The following is a 21,524-nucleotide window of genomic DNA, read 5'->3' on the forward strand; positions in this document are numbered from 1 at the left end:
TCCTTTTCGTGTCTAAAGCAGTGCATGCAGACTGGAAAGCGCGCTCTCAGGCAACCCAAGGCAAACCAGTGCCTCCCAGTTCAGAAGAAACCTACCCAAAAGGGGCAGGATTATTCATACCCCTGCTATCTTGACAGGAATATTTCAATAAAAAGCAGTAGCATTTGTCAACATAAGCAGACAGAATACAGCACAAATAAACATCTTTCTATCAAGTGTATAATGTATCAAGTTTCAAATAAAGCAGTGCCACAAAAAACGAAAAATTCGCTTTGCTAAGTTTTTAAATGTAGGCACGCGTGGTGATGTCCCTAAACTGAGCAAAAAGCCTGCAGCTAAGCTCCAAAACCCTGCTGTGGAGCTATCGGGTCACGCTCTGGCCACTTTACCAGCTGTTATCCAGAAGTACATTAGTTCTAAACTGTTCCAGAAGTGCATCTGCTGCACTGTAAAAATAAAAACGAAAGACTAACATACAGATTGAAACACCTCAGTTAATTAGATGTAAATCAAATTTTCCTTCTCCTGTCCAGTTAGGAATTCTAGATTCCCAAAGTATTCCTTGCTCTGGCAGAGGTTAATACTAAATCAACAGTAAATCCATGTTTAACAACTTGCTAGCCAACTTCACTTGATGTTTGTGACTCCTGTTTTGAACCAGAAGGAGGATGTGGGTGCCTGAAAGATTATGTATTTTTATCCACTTAAATCTTAGGTTCCAATAAGAGACTCCACCTTCCCTTAAAACCCTTTGCCTTCCTCCCATCCTTCAATCACCGCCAGAATAATCACCGAGCCCCTTCTAGAACACGAGGATGTATCAAACTTCTTTTTTACTAAATACCATTACTTCTGCATTGGAACACACCGAGCCATGCCTGAAATCCAGCTGCACGGTTTCTGGAGAATGCGAGCCATCACTGGATGGCCCTGGCTAGGTCCCAAACTCAGGGAGTGTTAAAATGCAGAGCTAAAATATCGCGGGCGGAAGGCGGCAGCTTTTCACAACCCCCCAGACAATTCCCAAAGGGCGTTACTGTGCCCGACTTGCTGTGTGACTACCCGGGGTCCACCTCAGCAAGTCGAGCTTCTGAAAGATGCAAGACGAGAAAAGGCTTGCTTTTTCTCTTGCAAGACGAGAAAAGGCTCACCTGCTAGGTGCGTACTTTCTCTACGCCGTTCTCAGTGACAAACCCCCCTTGCTCTGGAGAAGATGCTTCAGCATCTACAAAATGAAAAATCATCTGGATTTGACTAAAACAAATTCCTTCTCCTACTGCCCATGAGAAAAAACATCGACAAGGATATTATGGCTGAATAAAACATGAGGAATGCAATACGTGAGGGCTGAAGTGGCGCAGAAGCAAGATCACTGGGAGCAGAGTTTAGCATTAACCAGCTGCTTTCTTGTAATACAGAGGGGCACGGGGTGGAAGACACCCACCTCCCCCCCGAAAAAATACCAGCCAAAATTATTCGTGAGTCACACCTGAGCACTGAATGAAACACTTGTTCATGTAGAGAAACATTTTTAGAAGTACATCATTATTTTACCCTCATGACTATGTCCCTGATGGCCTAAAAGTACAAAAGAAAGAAGCGCACAGGCCCAGTGAGTGCAGACACAAAACACGAGAGGTGTCCTCTGTGTCAGACTCAACCTCTTTGCAGTCCTCTGGTTTATACGTATACTATTACTGTGTCGACTGTTGGTGGATAAAGAAGAACAGAAGACTGTTGGTGGATAAAGAAGAACAGCAGGTATCACTGTTCAATCCGAATCCCGAGGAATGCAGAGTAGCACACACGTCCTCCCCAACCCCGCGGGGCACGCTGACACCGAGCTGCACCGGGGGAGCTGTTTCGTTACTCGTACAACTTCATTTTAGAAGTATTTTTACTTCATGTGTGTCTGTGTTTAAAAAAAAAGAATCCTTCCCGACATCAAGGGATGAGATTAGGAATTATACAAAAAGAGAAGATTAAACTTTCACCTATTTGGACCTCTTGGGCCACATAAACATTTGTAAAACGTGCTATAAAATTTTTGATCGCTGGCTACATAATTAAACGCACAGGAAATGCCTTTCTAAGGATCTTAACACCGTACACTTCATTGTTTAATAAAACAAACAAGGGAGTCTAACAGCTGTAATTACTACGTGATATTTGAAACTCTGTGGAATAAATGATTTTTTTAAAAAAACATTTTTGTTGCTTATGCACTTCTCCGGAACGCTCTCCAGAGCTATCGCAGATTTGGCTTGTGTGGAGAAGCCCGCACCTGACAAAACACTGGCACCAGTAACCCAAATGGTCCAAGCTACCAGCAACGCGGTCCTGTCCCTTATCCAACATTCACAAATTTAAAAAAAAATAATAATAATTCCTTTATCAGTTGTGGTTAAGGCCCCAGAACACACACGCACTGCTGCCTGTTTAAAACAAGGAAGGGAGGAAATTCAGGGATTTGTCCCGGTGCTGCCGTCATAGCTCAAGGCCAGGCAGAAAAGCCTTTTGGAGAATTATGGCGACGGACTCGGGTACCACGCGGTGAGCAACGAGGCCCAGACTGCTGTCGCTCTGCAGTGCAGAAAGGCATCGCAAAGCTGCGGGAGAAACAGAGCCCCCTTTTTCAGCGGCAAGAGGAGAAGCCGGCATGCAGAAGACCCACCAGCATCACACCTCAGTCATCACTGTTGAGGAATCAAACTGGATTTACATTTTTTTGCTCAGGGGCTCAGTTGTTCCATGACGAATAGCTCCTGCAAAACCCACACCGAGCGGCTAGGCTCCCAGGGCAGAGAGGGACACAACACCCAGATGTAAAAATGGGAGGAAAAAAAAAATCCAACTTCTTTGTGAAAATGCCAACACCTGAGGGAATTACATCAGAGACACAACGTAAGTAACCTTGCTCGCATCTAATTGGTGCTTTTACTTACTACCAAGAAACCGACCTTAAAATATGGAATTTACAAGTAACAGAGAAACAGAGTAACACACTGTAATAAGCAAAATGGGAATTAGAGGTAGCATCTTACAGAACGACTGTGTCACACGGGAAAATGATACTTGTCGATAAGAAGAGACACCTCTTTTTCCCAACAGACCCCAGATTTAGAGAGCATGGCAGAGCCGCTACGGCCGCCCTGGGACCTCGCGCACGCTGCAGCCACTGCCCCTGGGAAAGCCGTGCTGCAGGCTCCGCGTCTTCTGCTCCTGAAAGCAACAAGGAAGAGACCCAGCTTCTTCAAAATTCCATAGAAATAATTAAACATCCCATAAGAAACATGTTTCTTTCTGATTTTGTGTGTAATGAGTAAGATAAAAGTGAGGGAGATTGCCCACATACAGCATTATGTCACGCACACAAGCTACCAGGAAAAGGGCTTTGCTTAAGGCATGACTGATTTGGGGTTCGGATTTTGGGGGGGGGGGGTGTTGTTCGGGTTTTGTTGTTGTTGTTTGTGGGTTTTTTTTTTGTTTGGGTTTGTGTTTTTTTTAAATAGAGTCAGAATGGTAAGTGGAAAGAATTTGCAATCTGCAGTTCAGCCTCCAGGCCAAGCCCCGGGACGTCTAATCTCACGAAGAATTGTCGTTTCACAAGGGGTTACAGAAAAGGAGCTGAGATGGAGAGCTAAGCAACTGCGGTACCAGATGTACACATATAAGGAGAAACACCTGATCAGCTATTTAAGACACGTATTACAACATTTATCTTTTCTGGTCACAAAAGAAGTTGAATTCAGCATAGAGAAAATACAGCACCCGTAATTGTTAAACATTTTATTGTATGCGACTACATTTCTGGAAACCCGGCAGAACTTGGCATTGGGATGTTATTAGTAATGGAGAAACTTATATATGACAATAAAGATACTTATCAAGAGGCTGTTCACTGGATAGGCCAACAAAGCAGATTTAGCAAGTTATCCCGATGCATTTACAACCTTCCTCCTACGAAGCCGAACGATTTAACTACCTTAAATTGTGAAAAGCGTGCCCCACAGTTGCAGCACTTAGATAAAATTCTTAGTTCCAGCAACTTCCACCTCTTCACCCTTTTCACTCTGTGTATCACAGCCCAGCCCTTCATTTCCAACGGGCAAAGTGAGCTATAAAGAGCTGCAGGAGCCCCACAGCACCAAAGCGACGGTCAGGGAATTCCCTCCCCGCTTCCCGTCTTTGACGGCAGTGTCTTCCACAGGGAAGGGCAGCTCCTGGGACACTCCCAGGCATCGGGAAAACAGTTGCTGAAGCGCACAGATGGACCAGGGTCACAGCAGTCAAGATTTGCTAGTCATTTGCCAAGAAGGTTTTTAAAATTGATTTCATGAGAATGTATTAAAATTTTACTAACAGGTGCGACAGTCCGGGTCAAAGGCAGATAATCTCTATTTCCAGCACAACGCAGAATTTGCTGTAACAACCAAATGAAAAATCTGCTTTTGGATGAAGCAACATCGGAGAAATAATCTCTATAGAAAGTGCTTCCGCTCTACACCTGGCCCCGCAGCCCGTCCAGCTCTCAACTGCTGACCACCACCACGTTCCAACTGCCCCGGCATCAGGAACCACTCTCATCTGGCTTACGGAGAGATGCTTCGTGAGAAGCATCGAGAGAGATGCTTCGTGAGAAACACGAGCAACAGCCAGAGGCTGCTCCCAGTTTCCTCAAAATAACTGACAAAACCAGAGTCTGCTGCTGGGAATAAGGTTGGAGCGACGGCCGACGGACACAGATACTTGGCAAACGAGGGCTGAAGCAGGACGGGGCGAGCCAGCACACACCTGCTCACTCCACAAATGCTCCATGTTCCACGTCCAGTTTTTCTGGGGGGGGGGGGAAATACTTCTAAAGCAAAAAGATTTAAGGCAGCACGCTTAAATGAGGCGCTCTTATCTTTTTTGTGCTTGGCTGCCTGACCATTCTCCACTTCAATTACTTGGCTGCTATTATGCAAATGAGAAGGAAGCCAGAAGTTGTGCACCTGTGTTTGCCCCCGCATTCAATATTCCTATGAAGTCCTAAAGCCCTATTATGTGGTCGGCAGGCATGTGGGATTGCTCAACTCGGGTTACGGGAGGGCAGGGGAAGGGCTTTTCAAGCTCAAACAACGGCTACAAAGAATTCAAGACAACACAGTGGTGAGACTTGGTCTTACAGCTGAGAAGAACAAAAACATCAAATATTACCGAAAACATAGCCTTTCTTACAGCTCTGCTATGCACCCAGGTACTTTATGGCTGGGACAAGAATAAGCAAGGTCCAAACCCAGCAGGGCTACCCTCAAAGACAACAAACGAGTCCAACCCAGATGTCAAACTGAGCTTATGCACAGTGTGGTTTGCACTATCAAGGCCTTACGCATCTTCTAGTACAAGTCATAGTCTCGAGAGGAACTTTCTTCTTCCATTTTGGAGGTCTGCTTCACGGTAAAAGTTGTCACACGGCTAGGTCTTAGCCGTTCTGACTTACTGTTATTAAAAAGGCAGCTTCCACTTCAACAGAACGGGTCTTTTCAGCAGGGTTACAGTACACGCTGATTTTGCCCTATGCATACCGGTTATTCTGTAGAGAGCTGAAACTCTGCAGGAATAACTGCCCAGATCAGAGGAAACAGCCAGCAGTATATACACACCATTACACATGCTTGAAAATTTAATCTCTGGAGCAGTACATCTACAGATTAACCTTACAAGTAACCATATTAAATCAATCAACGAATGGGAAAAGAAGAAAAAACAAAAACAAAAACAAAACCCTAGAGCTGGAGTTCCAAAGGAATCTCAACCTGACCCTCCAATTTGGTGAAAACAAAAACTTCGCAAGATTCTCTGTGCCAAGACACCAACAGAAAGGCTTTTGGGGAAGACAGAAGTCAGAAAGCACTCCGATAACACGCGTTACCGAACAGCACTTAACCTGTAAGCGAGGGAACATAAGGCAGTTCACTGAAGACTTACTACTACTTAAATCCAACAGGCAGGAATAAACAAAACATCAGGCGCACCGGAGCTGTATCGTACAACAGGTCAAAGAGAAATTGAGGTAACACCAGAGAAATTTTTTAAAACGTGGCTGTGCTGCTGGAAGGCTAGTGAGTATGGACAGGAAGCCATGGGGAGAGCAGCAATAGCCTGGCAACCAGGAAAATCCCGGGCTCAGGTCTTACGGAAGGCTCCTAGCCCACAAAGAGAGATCCCAAATGGCAGACGCAACTGGCAGGTGTTTCTATAGGGTCGGAGCGGTACCTGCCAGCAAACCGATACCCCACCGGCTGTTCCTCTAGGCTGTTCACAGGATTGGGGTTTTGGGAAGAGAGGGAACAATCTGTTTTGTCTGGATCCACCTGGAAACTTGCTAGCACAGAAAAGCCGAGAAGCATGGCCCCTGCTGCACAGCATCTCAGCGCTTCTGGGCCCTCGGGAGCTCAGGCAGCTCCGCCTGGTTACAGACCTGCAGGGTGATGGTCTCCGAGCGCACGTACCGGGGCAGGGTTTCGATGGACACGTATTCCTTTTTCTACTAGCTGACATTCCTCTAGCTGTTTGTTTTCCTTTCAGCTTCACTAAATAAACATTTTGTTTCTGGAGGAATTCTTACCTCTGAATTACTAACGTGTTGCCTCAACTTTCACTTACGTGCAACTGTTCGCCTGTGAAACTGAGGATTAGGAGACTTCTTGGGGCCTACCGACGGAGGAGGAGATGAAGGGGTCTCAGGAGACAGCGAGAAAGAAATGGGCTTTAGCCCAAACTCACGTAAGCCTTCACTAACATCAGCAAGTGCCTCCTAAGCAAGACCGGGCTGAGCATGAACCAAGCGCTGTGAACGTTTCACAGGACGTTACCTACTTGCAGATTCCAACTTCCATTGCTCTGAACAATTTCATTTCTTGGGAGCTCGCTGACGCTTTTACCAAGATGACTTCCTTTCACAACCATTTCAGCGGAGAAGATTTAAGCTGTCAACACTAATTAATATTATACGTACTGTTGCACTGATTTACCGGCAAATTGGTATTTTATTATTGGTACTATTAAGAAAAAAGAAACCACTAACATATGGGATAAAAAATAAACACAGTAGTGAAACTCTGCTGTGCACTGACAAACCAAAAAGCCTGACCTTTTAACGAAAGCTCCCCCTCCTCCTCACTTCCCATTTGCCAAAGAAAGCAAACAGTTTCCAGACTCGGGAACGTCACTGGCTGAGGTCTAACTGAGGTCCTTGATGCGCAGATACTACCTCACCAGCACCTAGGGATTTATAAATTTGATATTAAACGTACCAGCAAAGCTGTTACGAAGCTTATTGTCTGGAGAGCTGGAAGCCATCCCTTTCTCTTGTCTTCTGCTCTTTTTCATATAATAGAACAGATATTTTTTTCAATGTTTCTGCCAAAAAAAATACTCCACGAAACTGCAATTACTGTATGTTTTAGGTATGGGAATTGGGAGGGAATATCGTATCATCGTGTCTATGACAGGAAAAACCAAATGAAAAATTCAAATTGGTAATAATAACAGATATTGATTCCCTCCTTTTCCTCCTCGCTTCCAACACAAACACTTTTAGAGCTATTCTAACTCTCAGCATAAGGAACTACTAATCCTTCGGAGGCAGGTGCCCCACAGAACTTCCCAGCGACCAACCCCTGGTCTGTGTTTTGTAGGTAATGCCCAAACACCTTCGCTGTTTCACTCTTTGGCCTTTCTTTTGTGGACAACTGCCAAAACAGATGGAGCTGAAGGGTACTTCCATGCCGAGGGTTTGCAGACACAGGTTCCTTGCGGTACTCCTCAGAACCCCTGCGCATCAGCCGCACCGCCACGCACGTGGCCCTTTCCCCCGGGACTCCGAGGCTCTGCCACCTCTGTCACCTCCCCGGCCGTGGCAGGGGCTGCGCTGGTGCTGATGGGGATGCTGGCCCCGCGTGCCCGCGGTCTCCAGCCAGCCCCCCGCCCTCGCACCCACCACAGCCCCGACGTGCCAGCAGAGCCTCCACCGAATCACAAGATCCCCGCTGTCATCTAAGCTCGGCATACGACCCATGCTCAAAGTGGCACGTGCCACTGGTTACTCCTCTGCTCTCCAGGCTGCACAACCTGCAGGAAACGATAGAAAATTATTTGGAATCCACCTCGATAAGCCCAAATGAGGTTGCCAGACGGCAGCAAAGCCTCTCTTGTCCTAACGTACACACAGGATCGCAGCCCAGGCAGGAGGGGGGAGAGTAACTAACACCAAGTGACAGCAGCGCACAGAACACACGCTGGTATCTAACCACACATACTCAACACGCAAAGAAATTATCATCAATGCAGCCCGCGACAGCGACGGGGTGAAACCAACTGCCTAAGTACCGAGTGAGGCCCAGACCACAGCGATGCCGCGGTAAGGAAGTTGTTCCACAAAGAACGGTGTGTTTGGTCGCAAGCATTCACCCAGCTGTTCATCTGAAAAACACCTGACGGGCTGACTTGAAGCCGGGTAGAGAAAGGCACAGGTCTGTTTCCGTATGGGTAGCGTAGAACAAAATCATTTTTAAAGGACTTAGCAGCTGATGGAAGGGACAGACTTTCCAGCGCATCCCAGGAGATAAAAAAAATCCCAGGGGAACGGCTCAGGAGAGGAGAAAGCAGACACAGATGAAATCACTCAGACTTTGCTGCCTTTCCGAGACACGGTCACCCGCGCTGCCAGCGTCACGCCTCTGAGGCCAGAGGGGACCGGCAGCATCTCTGCACCGTGCCCAAGGCTCCTCACCCTTCTGGTAACCCAGCATTACCCACGCGTTCCTGCACTCACCTCGTGCCTCGCTCAATCTTCATTGCCTATCGTAGACAAAGCCCTTCTCCCTTAGGAAGCGGATGGATTCTCGTATGGATTGTAATGAATGAAAAGGGCAATGCCGGAACCAGCCGACCAAAGGCTCTCTCCACTATTACAACACCAAGTTTTTTCATGATGCTCTTGGAGAAAAACTGATTTTTAAGGCAGTGTTACGCTTACATTTTTATCAGCACTCTGACACCAGTAAGTGAGAAAACCAAGCACCTTCCGCGTGTGTCTGACTAAAATTAAAGCAGTTTGGGGATCTCCTCTAGCTATAACTCACCCCAGGAACCCGTCTCCATACCTAACATATAAAGCCACTACCCTGTACGTCCATGGCTGCTGAAGATTTCAAACTGAGATGACTGAAGCAGTAACAAACCTTGGCAGAATTTGTTTTCAGCTGTCTGCAAACTCTGATGGGACTCTGCTGTAACCATTGAAAATGTAACACTGAGAAAGGACAACTGAGATGTGTACCTAGAAGCCTAAGAGAAGACGTAGGGAAGCAACCCGTGCAAGAGCATCCTTATCCATCCATCCTTATCCATCCCTCTCGGTCCAGGAACCCCTCCGCACTCCCAGAGAGAGGGCAAAGCGGCCTGGAGAAGGCAGGTGGGTGGGCACCTCGTCCCCGGGAGCGCCAGCAGCGCTCGCCAGCCCCCCGCAGGAGGGGACGCTGCCCCTGTGGGGAGGCTCACGCGCTTGGACCTTGCGCAGGAAGTAGTGCTTTGAAATAATCTTCTGCAGCGCTTGACGGATGTACGTGTACGCGCTCCTCCCCAAGCCACATCCCCAAGATAATAGACAAAAGTGGAAACAATAATCAATCAAATACATTTCCCCTATGTTACGGACTTACATCATGTTTTGCTCAGGATTTTCAAAGATTATGTGTCTATGTGAATTGGCCTGTGGTTTTGTTAGGAGTAAAATCACGCTGACAGAGATGAAAGGGGGACGGGGGGGTCCATTTTGGAGGGGAGTTAGCAGCTGGGTTAGAATTTACCCTTGAGTAAAAAAGAAGACAGAGTTTCATTTTGAAATGCTGATACTCACGTTAATGAAACAAAAATAAGTTCCATGAAAATATTCATACTTATTACCTCACTGTAGGTACCTCCCTCTAGCAAATGGAATTTACAGAAGTAAAAATAAGCAGTAACAGAAATAACACCTTTATATGGACCTGCAGAAAGCGAGGCACGTGAATGCAAGGAAACCCGCTGTGTTCTGGGGAGAGAAGGCACTCTATAGCATACTTCTACTGGGTGACACTGACAGTCCATTATTTGTAAAGTCTTAGGAAGTGTGCCATTCAGCAGAGACTGAAAAAAGTCTAAAAGCAAGAAATTCCGTGCATATAATTTTCTAAAATGATAACTGATATGCTTCACTTGGGCTAAAGCTCCATTCATTTAAATCCAGTGGGATTTGCGATGAGACTACAGGCTCCTCTCTAACTGATAATACTTTTGCTATTTTTACTACCTTGCTTCATAACCATTAGCATATGCCATTCTTTTTTTTCCGGTATTACGCCGTACTATTAGTTATTTTTATTAAGAAAGACCTAGGTGACCTTTTCATGCAGCTCTAAACTGGATTTATTTTGTGATCCTTTCAGAGACTTCTTGCCTCCAAGAAAAATGACCACAGAAACTGTCACAGTCACTTAATAAGCTAATTTTGCACGTTCTCGCCAAAGCTCTGAGCAATTCCTTAAGCAAAGCTTAAAAGCAAACGCTCTCAGAGGCTACGTGAAGAAGGAGGCACTTGAACAGCCATCATTTCTGACCTCACAATAGGCAGTAACACAAAAGCAAGAGCAGAAATCTCACTTGAAGAGGGGGAACATCAGCAGGCTGCACGCCTGAAGCAAAACACATTATTTCACATGGGATAATCTAGCCTTTGTTTCAGCCCCCTGCAACTCAACCATGAGCCAAAGACCCAATTAGAGCAAGTCCCTGTGGGCCAGCACAGAGGCGGTTCTGATAACAGCAACCAAGAGAACGGAGAGCACAGCGCGCGAGACGATGGTCTCACCCAACACACCTGCTCTGCAGCGGCCTGGAGAGCCGCGAACAAGGGTCACTCATAACATGACATAAGCTGGCTTCAAAAACCTAAACAATGCTGCACTTAAACAACAAATCCAGTTCTTTTGGCAACATGCTTGGATTTAAAGCCACAGCAGACAACATAGCGTTGTATATCTCTCGAAGTGACTACAGATTGTTAACTCAAGGTTTGTTCTTTTCAAGTGACCCTGATTTTCAACAAGTGCTGAGCATCCACCGTGTAAAAATCATAACCCGTGGCCAAAGCTACAAAAAATTTTTGGTCCTTTTTAGAAGGATTTAGGTCGCCAAGCACAAAATTGCATTCAACACACTCATCCCCACGACTTCTCAAGGCCAAGTTCTGCACAGCATAGACAAAAAGATAAGACACAGCTGCTAATTCCTCCCAAGCGGCACCAGGCACGTCAATCCTCATTATTGCACAAAATGGGTATTTAGGATGGGGTTTGTGCAGATTGCTAGGTTATCTCTGGACTTCGCCACTGAAACCCCGTGCTTCTGCCGTCTTATTTCTCTAACCCACCGAGACTGCAAGAAATCTCTCTTACATACTCAAAACGGTCAGAAGACATTAAACCTCCTTTGGGCCACACTGAAATATTTTGCTGTTTGGAAACCGGTAGCGGTAGCACCCGTTCCAGCAGTCAACTGGTGCAGCGACACATACCACCACTGAATCCACGTGGCTTTAAGGAGTGGGTTGTTGCACCCGAGCTGCCTCCTGGGACTTGTTCCAGGATCAGCTGAACTCCAGAACTCCAACCGGTAGGTCCGTGGGCCAAGGCCCAATCTAACATTTTCACTGCAAGATGACCCCATTTCTGAGCCAGCACACAGGCTTTGGCACTGCTTCGTCACCTAGCACAGAGATAACCAAACAGACACTGGGCCAAATGGAACATCCTGAGGCACGAAGATGCTCACACAAATCTGGGCTGCCAAAATGCAGCAGAGCTAGACCAAAGCAGAAGGATCCATTCCCGTTGCCAAAAGGTCTCGGGTCCCCAAAATACACCACAACCCCTCTAATGAGCTGGCATCGTCTCGAAACGCCACAGCTGCTCGGAGAGTCCCAAAGCTGCCTGAAAGCCTTGGCTTCCTATACAGATACTTTTCAGGACAATAGTTGATTTGATGAATTCTGGCCTACCCGAAGTTCTTCTAAGGCAGGCGGACACGCTGACACAGATAAGTTATGGCAGTCAGGTGGCAGCAAGCAAAAGCATCTGGAGCTTGTCTAGCAAGGCTGAGGACCGCTGCGCAGGGTGGGACGTGGGCCTGAGCCTTCGGAGGGAAAACCCTACGGCTGCTCTCAACCTGCCAAGCGGGAAAAGCACGGACACCCTCAGCACATGGACCTAACACCACACCAGCAAACCAGATTATCTGTTTCAGGCGGTGGGCTGAATCCTGACCCCATATACAAATAATTCCAGAACACATTCGCATTTTAGGGCTATGAGCAACAAGAGATTTTTCAAGCAGTGCATCAGTTTGCAGCTAAAGAAAGGGAAAAAGAGAGAAGAAAAAAAGCAGCTGAGACCTCCTCTGATAGGAGAGCAGACGGAGCAGGAACTGAAAATTGCGAGCTCCAACTTGATATAATTACCACCGCCACTCGAGGCTCACAGCTGCTGCCCAAAACGTTCCAGAAATTTCTGAAAGCTTTGAGAGCGCTGCCAAAGCAAATGCCACGCACTGCAAGGCTCGAGCGTGGATTTCTAGGCAGGATACCTACCATTACAAGGGAATTCAGAGCAGCTTGAGGTTTTCTGTTAATCTTTTTGTTTAGATCTGAATTCCAAGATATAAAAGAAAAAGCTTTTGGCACAAATTGATTGAAGAAAATATTTCTGTGTGTGTATTTGATAGAGTAAGCTTTTGCCCAATTATAGTTACTTAGCTATTGCAGGAAAAGTTTTCCTCTGATGGCCAGAGAAGGCTTTGCTTACAGTAAAATAAGGCTTCATATTTTCTCTTCTGCTGAGATATAGAATCACTCCTTTCCGTTTATTCTGCTGTGTTCCTGAGGGGTAAAAAGCTCATTACCGGAAAAGCATACTGAAGTTAGACCAAGTCAGAATCGTGCACTAAAGCGCAGTGCAACCAATTGACCTGTCCCGCTAACGAGCGAGCAGGCACCCCGCTCCTGTGAGAGCCTACGGAAGTCATCTTCCTTGAGATATAAAAGCCATTGAATTCTTTGTTGAACTTCAGTTTTCAGGGCGCAGAAAGACTGACTTTTTTAAGCCCGTATTACCTGAACTGACGAGGTAGGAAGACGAGGTAAACATCGCTACGGCCACATTTGAGGAAACGAACAGTTTCTGGAAACATGTCCCCACAGACTGAAGGAGATTTTCAGTAGCTAAGAGAGGAAGATGGAAAGCATGTGTGTAATCTTTTAAATAAACTACCAGTCTTCTCTTAAATATTATAATATGTTTACCCTGGGATAATCAACTCTTTAACCTTTGGCGCTTGAGTTTATTTAACTCAAGATACAGTAATTATTTCATTAACAAAAAACACCTATGTTGCAACTTATAATTATTAAAATGCTTTTAGTCTTGACCACACACAGAGGGAAGAACGTGACCCTACGCTTACAGGGGGGAAAAAACATCAGCCGCGTTTCCAGCTCTGACACACGTATGCAGAGACGCCATGCGCCTCAGCAAAGCTTCCTTAACTGCAGCAGAGCTCCGCCGATGACAACAGTTGCGGGTCTGGCCTGACATCTTAAGTATATAACAATAAAAAAAGACGACATTAAACTAAAATTCTCTTATTAGGAGTTTACATGCTGCTACATGTGTGCTTGCAAGCATAAAATAGTAGTTTTATTATGTCTGATGAAAGGTAGCGCAGTACGCGGGTTCCATATGTATCCCCAAACAAGCTCCCCGGCAATTGGCTAATCCGAAAAACTGAACCATCGCCAAGAACTAAACCTTGCCCTAATATAATGCCTCATACCTCATCCGTCTTACTGTGACCATCGTTCTGAATTGCTCAATCCTAGTGAGAAGTGCTCTGTAATTTAGAAAACCTGCAGCATTTTTAAAAAGGAAAATAAAAGTTATAAGCTATGGGTTCGTAGCATATGGTTTGTGTTTACAGTTCTTCAGCTTTCCTGGACCCATTTACAAGAATCATAACGAGGGTAAAATGCTTAAGCAGAAAACAAACAAACACGCGTTGCCCAGACAGGCACTGTTCTGCTGCGCTTTGCTCTTAGCTTACTCCTTTCAAAACCTAACCCGATACTGGGAATTGCACAATTTTGTGATGAGATCAGGGAAATTCAGGCTCTACAGCCATACAAATCCAAACGCAGCCGCTGTCTGTTCGTCCATGTAACGCCTGTGAGGTTGCCGAGGGCTGTTGACAAGGAAAGCGGGGTTTCCCCTGCGCCAGACCCGCGGGAGATCCGAGGAGCCTCACGGAGCGCCAGAGACCCTCTCCCAGCACGATCTGGCTCCCGGGCACTCCGCAGCACCGCCGCACTCCAACATCCCCCGGGGCACCACGCAGGGGTTTGTGATACCGGAGATCCGACTGCCTTAGAAAGCCCCAAAAACAGTAGCTGGAAGGAAGATCTGGGGTTGGGAACTCCAGCTTTAGCTGGGCCTGAGAGAGGACAAGGTGAACTTCTGCGTTAGGCCTTCCCGTGTTCATCTGTAAGGGCTAGCTGAAAAATCAGTTCTATACAGCAGCTGCTGCTAACAGCCTGATCAACTAGCCCTGCCAAGCAGGTTACCGATGTGTGCGCTGGAACTTGAGACGGACAAATAACTAACTCCTGGATCACCTGTGGAAAACAGGCCTGGATCCTGCTCACTGCTTTCCCAAACACCTGAAAACCGACAGTTCTCCGACACACCCTGACAGCTGAAGCGGCAAACAACATCGGCCCCGCGACCTCCAGGGATGAGAACAGCATCAGATTATTTTGTCTTTAGGAAAAATAAAGCGAAAACATAGACATAAGCTTGTTATTTTACAGGCGGTTTGAGCTAGAAAGTTTCACGCTAGATCTCAATGCGTCCTAGAAACTCCCATTCCCTTTTAGGGTGAAAAACTGTCCACAAAAATCACCTAAATGAAAGACCTAATTTGAAGGCAAAAAAGTAAATTCTTACATCTTGCTGATGTAACCGCGTGCAGTTTGTACTTTCTAAACTAGTTTTGAAAATTATATCAAAATCAATTTGATTACTTTGTTTATTTTCATTATGTCATTAATTGTGAGAAAAAGATGAATGATTTTGGAAGCTTCCAAGTTGTTCAGTTAAGATTTTCCTTTGAAGCGCTTTTCAAATAAGCCTCCTATTTGCTTTTCACACGTGCTGAAGTGTTTTGGTAATGCGCTGCTTTTTATCCTGTAGCTTTTAAAGAAAGTTCGAGTTTAAAGTAAGAAGTAAATAGGAAGACTTACTGAGAATCTGGAAAATATAGACACAAGAGAGAAAAGATTTAGTTGATGGTGAAATAATTAATTTTTTTAAACAAGTAATGCCACAACTGATGTAGCAAAGTCACAGGCATTAATGCATTTAGTTATATGAGAGTTAAGGCCACCGAGATTTGCAAGTATTTTATTTCTGAAACGTGCCATACAGCTAGAAGAGCACGACTACAAAGAGCCTGCATTTCAATTGGGGTTGCTGACATAATTCAAGTTGTGAACCTTGACCCCGGAGTGTGAGTATTGGTTCAGAAAACAGTTCATCAGGTCATAAATAATTGGAGGGACATTTAATTCTATGAGGAATAATATTAATTACATTCCTTAGAGAAGTACTGTTGCAGATGTTAATATCAGCAAATCAGCTACAGAGCACTCCAAATATTTTGAAGGAAATGAAAAAAAAAAAAAACCTGCCCGTTGTAGCGTGTACAGTGTGTTTACTTTAGGACAGAAGATGGCCCGAAATCAGAACTAGAATGAAACCCCCACAAATTCCAGGACGTTCCCAAGTCGTGTTAATTTGTCTAATAAATTATGAGCTAGGTATAAATTTGGATTTTAATACTGCCCTGATGACGAACGTCAGGGAGCGGGAATATCCGAATTCCTGCGTCTGTAGCCCATCTCCACCTCTCGCACTCTGCCCGAAGCACTTACGCTGCAGAAGGGACCCGCTCACAAAAACAGTTTTAACAGTTTCACGCGTCAGTACAAGGCTTTTTGTGCCTCTGATTACCCCCCCCCCTTTTTTTCTTTAAGTCATGCGGGTTATACATCACACAATTAAAAAAGCATTAAAAGAGTAAGATCTCTTAACTGTACAGCATCATTAGATCCATAAGTCAAGCTTTATAAATCTAAATAAAAAAAGAATAATAATATTTCCCAATGGCTCCTAATACTTTTTTACGTTCAGATATTTTAAGGTGCTGTAGTGACTGCTTGGAGTATTTAGTTATGCCTAACACTTTCTAACGTGCACCTTTTGTTCAGCAGCATAACCGTTTCACAAACAACATCGATACCTGTGTATGTTTTCTCCCTCAAGATTAATTTTTGGAGCATGTCTGATTCGGAGGGATTCAGTCGTTTTCAAGACAGCAGTTAGCGAAAAAGAAAAGAGCTTTTCCTGGCTGGGGTTTTGCTTATTTAAAACAAACAAAAGTGGAGGGGGTTCCAGGGAGGGGGAAACGCTCTCAGAAGGATTGCTTTGCACAGTATTCAGCATTCAGATAATTATTACTTTGAGGCGTACTGCACTTATGTCCTGCAGTAAACTTCTGAAAGAGAATTTCAAGGCCTAAGCCCTCTAAATCCCTGCAATTTAAGACAAACTGACAAACGCGCAAATATTTAAAAGCTGGACTGAAAAAGGAACCGAGAGAGAGCGCTCGCTGCTGGGAAAGGCACGTGCACACAGCCTTCACGTATCCCGCGTGGGAAAAGTGCTAGAAACACGTGTGTGGTCAGAGAGGGGGCTCCCTCCCCTCCTAACCATTCCTACGGTTTTCAGCAGCTCTGTCTTATCATTGAATAAATAAAAAAGAGGCACTTGATATTAACACAGCCACCGAATGATGGACCTGACAATTCATCATCATTACCGAGAAACCGTTTTCTTCCTATGGGCCGCCAAGTGGGAATTTTTGGATTGGCGTTCCCTCAATGGCTAAAGACACCAAATGTGTGTAGATGAACAACACCTTGTACAAATTATCTCCTCGCTTCTCCCGCTGGTCGCTTTCCCCAGGGCACGGGCACTCAAGCCCCCGCATCTCACGGTACCCTCGAGCCCACGCCAGTGAAGCAGCCAGAACCCATACAAAGACAGTCCCGACCTGGAGCACAACAAGCAGCAATGCTCACGCAGACAGACGCGACGGGAACGGGCCCGGCAGCAAAAGCCTCGCCGCATCGCGAGGTGAAAAACAGTTCATCTCCCACAACAGCTCCATTAAGTGCCTTTATCGAACGGAGACTGCCAATTGTACGACGCTGTGCCAAGCCACGCGTGATGGCTTTGGGACGACTTCTAGAAATGGTGAAGACCACGTTCTGGACGAACTATATTTACAGTAAAATTGCAGCAATTTTCTTCTGCATCACATTCTGAAATTTCATGTAATGAGATGTATAAAATAGAACGCCTGAAAACCATGAAGAAACTACTCAGATTTTTATCCTGAGGCTGCTGTCAGAAACCCAGCCCAGGGAAGTATTTGGATTGAAGTGCACATTAAATTAACTGTCTTCCTAAAAGGAAACCACACCACTGGAAATGCCATAATGGAACACAGGACAGCACACAGCTTTGGTGGGGAAGAGCATAATTCAGTTTCTAGTTTGCGCACTTGACCAAAAAGCAGTGCTTCTGGACCAGAGTCACTCACCCTGGCTGAACAACCTTAATTCCCCCGCAAGTGCTCACTGCTTTTTACACGATGTTTTCCATATAAAACTACTCAGAACAGTCACCATACAAGCAAAAACCTTTTCTGAAAAGTAACATAAAATTCAGTTCTGAGATAAATAGACGTTGGATCTAAAATTTCTTATGTTTTCAGTACTCAAAACGCTTTCAAATTCTGAGCAGAAGTTAAAAAAACTACATCAGAAAAGCATAAGAGAAGGCAGAAATCCTCTTTCCCCCCAATATCCTCGTTTGGTAAATCAACGGAACTCATCAGTTCTATCTGAAGGCAAAAAAATCCACGTATAGTTTTAACTAGTGTACAGGAATAGCTTTTTCTTCCTACTTTTTGGTAAGCACTATACAAACAGTAGATGCGCTCTGTCAACCAAATCACCGTAACTTAGGCGGTTGCGGTTTTCTTCAAATAACTCCAACAAACGCGCACAGCAGGATATCCGGGTGCAAACACCACGCTGCCCGTTCCCCAGCGCCCCGCACGTTGCCATGCCCTCCAATTCCATCCTTCATCACCATTCTAACTCGCCTTGCACAGACGTCGCTGCCTCACTCGCACATAGTTTACTGACGCTCCCCTAGACTATGTTTTTAACACTCTTGTCATGTTTAACACTTTCGAGTCCTCAGGTAGTTTAAGCAAAAACATTCACAGCAATATAAGCAAGCTAAGGGTTTTGTTAAGTATTTCCTTGAAAAATTCCGGGAGAATATAATTTTCAACCATTTATCACACAAAACCAAAATTAAACAAACTGTCTCTGAGAAATCCAACAGCAGCTATCACTAAAACTACATCGGAAATCTCATTTAGGCTAAGCCTAAATCACTTGTGCTCCCACGGATTAAAAAGAAAAAAGAAAATGAAAAAATCCCTACCTCTCCTAATAAAACAAGAACACAGAAAGACAAGACAGCATCAACTGCAAATATGTGCAGTAACGCGTCTCTGAAATTGCCACGTTCCCAACCAATTTTGCTGTAAGATTAAAATGTAAACCCACAAGCAGAATTTTTATCTGGAATTTACAGAAGAAGCGACCACAGTAGCCTCAAACGCACCAGAAAGAAAAACATCCTGAAACAGAGGAAATGGAGAAAAACTGCTCCAGTCCCCGACTTTACCTACTCCTCCAACAGCAGGTGAGAGTCACCGCCAGATCAGGAGGCCTGTCAAGGGACAAACGTCTTCACCTGTACCCCGCTGGTGACCAGAGACGTGGTACGGACTTAATGAACACAATTACTACCTGCAGAGGTTTTGGAACGAGACCCCCCATTTCAATAACAAATCTAGCATCCTACTTCGCATGGGTAATAAGAAATTACTCCTAAATGTAATATGTTGGTGGTTTACGGAAAGTTCATGTATCAGTAAGACAGCCAGGCTTGCTTTAAATTACGAAAGGTAACTGCATATACACTATTAAGCCACTAAAAGGTCAATTATCCTTGTTAAAAAGTTGTTCACATTAAAATAGATTCCTTCCCTGTTGTAGTCACTGAGACTCAATGCTCAGAAGCATAGCAGTAAGTTACATCTAATGTGCTTTTACATAAGCATGTTGTCATCTACCATTTAGATTGAACTGAACTTTTGTTAAACTTCTTCACTCCGTCCCATGCAGAAGCAAAATGACAGAGACTGCCCTATTTCTCAGCAACTGAAGAAGCTGCAGCCTCCAAAGGGCATTTCCCGCTGGCTCTCTTTACCCTCTTCTTACCCCTTTCCCAGCAGTCCTGCCATCACATACGGCTATGCCTTATGTGTAGTCGTGGGGCTAAAACGCCACGGCTGGCACGTCCAATGAAGCTGTCAGAGAGAAGCTAAAAATAACAGCAGACCATAGGCAGGAGGGGGCAGGCTGTGAAGCTTCTGTATTGCATTAGCTACGGACACAATCACTGCTTCTATCAGCTGAGTCGCATCCCGTCCCATCACAAAAGGAACTAATTACGATCACTGCTCCAACAGTCAGGCTGCGACCGCAGGGACCCATGAATCCCGGGCATAGCAAAAAAGAAAGTCAGCTGAGGTCCAGTGCCTCTAAGTTACAGAGGGGGGCGAAAAAAAACACAATGAAGTTTTGGCACTTGAGACGTCCTGAGGATATCAGTGTATGTACCTTTTCACCAACACCTCTCCGAGCAGAAACTTAGAAGAAAATTCCACAGCAGGAATTTTATAAATGAAGAGCCATGTGTTAAGAAATATTCAACGACTGGCTCAAGAACACCAAACCAGTGGGAGTTGCGGGGTACACCAACTCACGAGCAGGCTCACGAGAAACACTATGGTGAAATCCACATCCCTAAAACGGTTTTGGGACTCGGGGGTGAACGGGCTACTGAATCTCCTTCCCTCTCCTCCCTCCCCTTCCAAGGCAGGCTGGGAATCAGGTTCCGCCTGCACAGCGGATCAAAGTACCAGCCGCACACCCTGGATGGACGCGGCTGGGACAACTGAAGGAGAACCCGGAGGGCCTGGTTGCATTAGGAGGAAGGAAATCATCTTCAACTAGATCAGGGCTCCGAGCAACCCGCTCTAGGTGAAGATGTCCCTGCCCAGGGCAGGGCTTGGACTAGATGGCCTCTAAAGGTCCCTCCCAACCCAAACTATTCCATGATTCTATTCCATGAAATAATTTTAAATCAGTAACCAAAAAAGCATTAAGTTGCTTAACAAAACAAATACCCTCCCAGAGAGTGAGCAACTTTTATCATGCTACACAAAACTTCTGTAAAGGCCCCGAGCGGTTAGGGGTTAAAAAGTTAAATAAGGAACCCAAGTCCTAACAATAATTCATAAAACCTTACCATCCTCTCTTGAAAATGAGGACCGAGTAAGCAGACCTCACCTTACAGGTAGTTCTCTGCCAGATGTGATTAAATTCTCCAGTGTTCAGTTCCACAGAAGCTTTACTTCATCACTTAAAAAGGGAATGACGTTATCGACAATGAGAAAATACTGGTTCACATTTTTTCACCGCACATTATGAAACCAATTTTGTCGGCTTGTTTTCCCAAAAAAATAGTGAAAATTTACACTATGTCTCCTAAGTTCTCCACAGACAGCAATGAAGGAGCCAAGCGTATCAGCTTCCTTGTATTTCAGCCTGTGGCAGCCAAGGAATTCCCAACAAACCTTTAATTCGGGGAACTCTATCTATCTGCCGGAGGGGACCATCTAGTACAAAGATGCTGATTGTCCCAACACATCTAAAACGTGTAGCCAGTGACTGCCTGAACGCCTTAAGATTCTGAAAGTTTAAGTTTGTCAAAATAATTCACAGCTCCCAAAAGCTGCCTCTACTTCCCCTTAACTCGTCTTCAGGACTTGACTCTGACTTTCGTGCAAATTTTACCATCGAACTTGTTGCATAAATCAGCCAAGAAGATAAACCTCAACGTTGTTTTTTTTCTGCTATTTTTGCAAGTTAAAGGTTAATGAATAGCTTCGGCGTAAAGCGCGGGCCAGCCGCTTTGTGATATCCTTCACCCGACTCTCTGGCACGATGAAATACATGTTTCTGATCCAACTTACTCTGTAATTGCTGACAGCTAAAAATGTACTATCTAAATATTTTTACTCATAAAAACATTATTAGTACCTCTATCAGAGTATTTGTGCGTATATACTCTAGCCCACATGGTTATAACGCGAAACTCCTTCGGAACACACGGAACGAT

The 21,524-nt window shown here is 45.2% G+C and overlaps 1 protein-coding gene across 3 annotated transcripts in view; it reads right to left on the bottom strand.

Annotated features, from left to right (window-relative positions):
* The window catches only part of CFAP299 (cilia and flagella associated protein 299), a 193,810-nt gene that overhangs the window by 133,734 nt on the left and 38,552 nt on the right, over positions 1-21,524 (bottom strand). The gene's annotated exons all lie outside the window — the stretch shown is intronic.

This window comes from Rissa tridactyla, chromosome 5, assembly GCF_028500815.1.
Source record: "Rissa tridactyla isolate bRisTri1 chromosome 5, bRisTri1.patW.cur.20221130, whole genome shotgun sequence".
Taxonomy (NCBI): domain Eukaryota; kingdom Metazoa; phylum Chordata; class Aves; order Charadriiformes; family Laridae; genus Rissa; species Rissa tridactyla.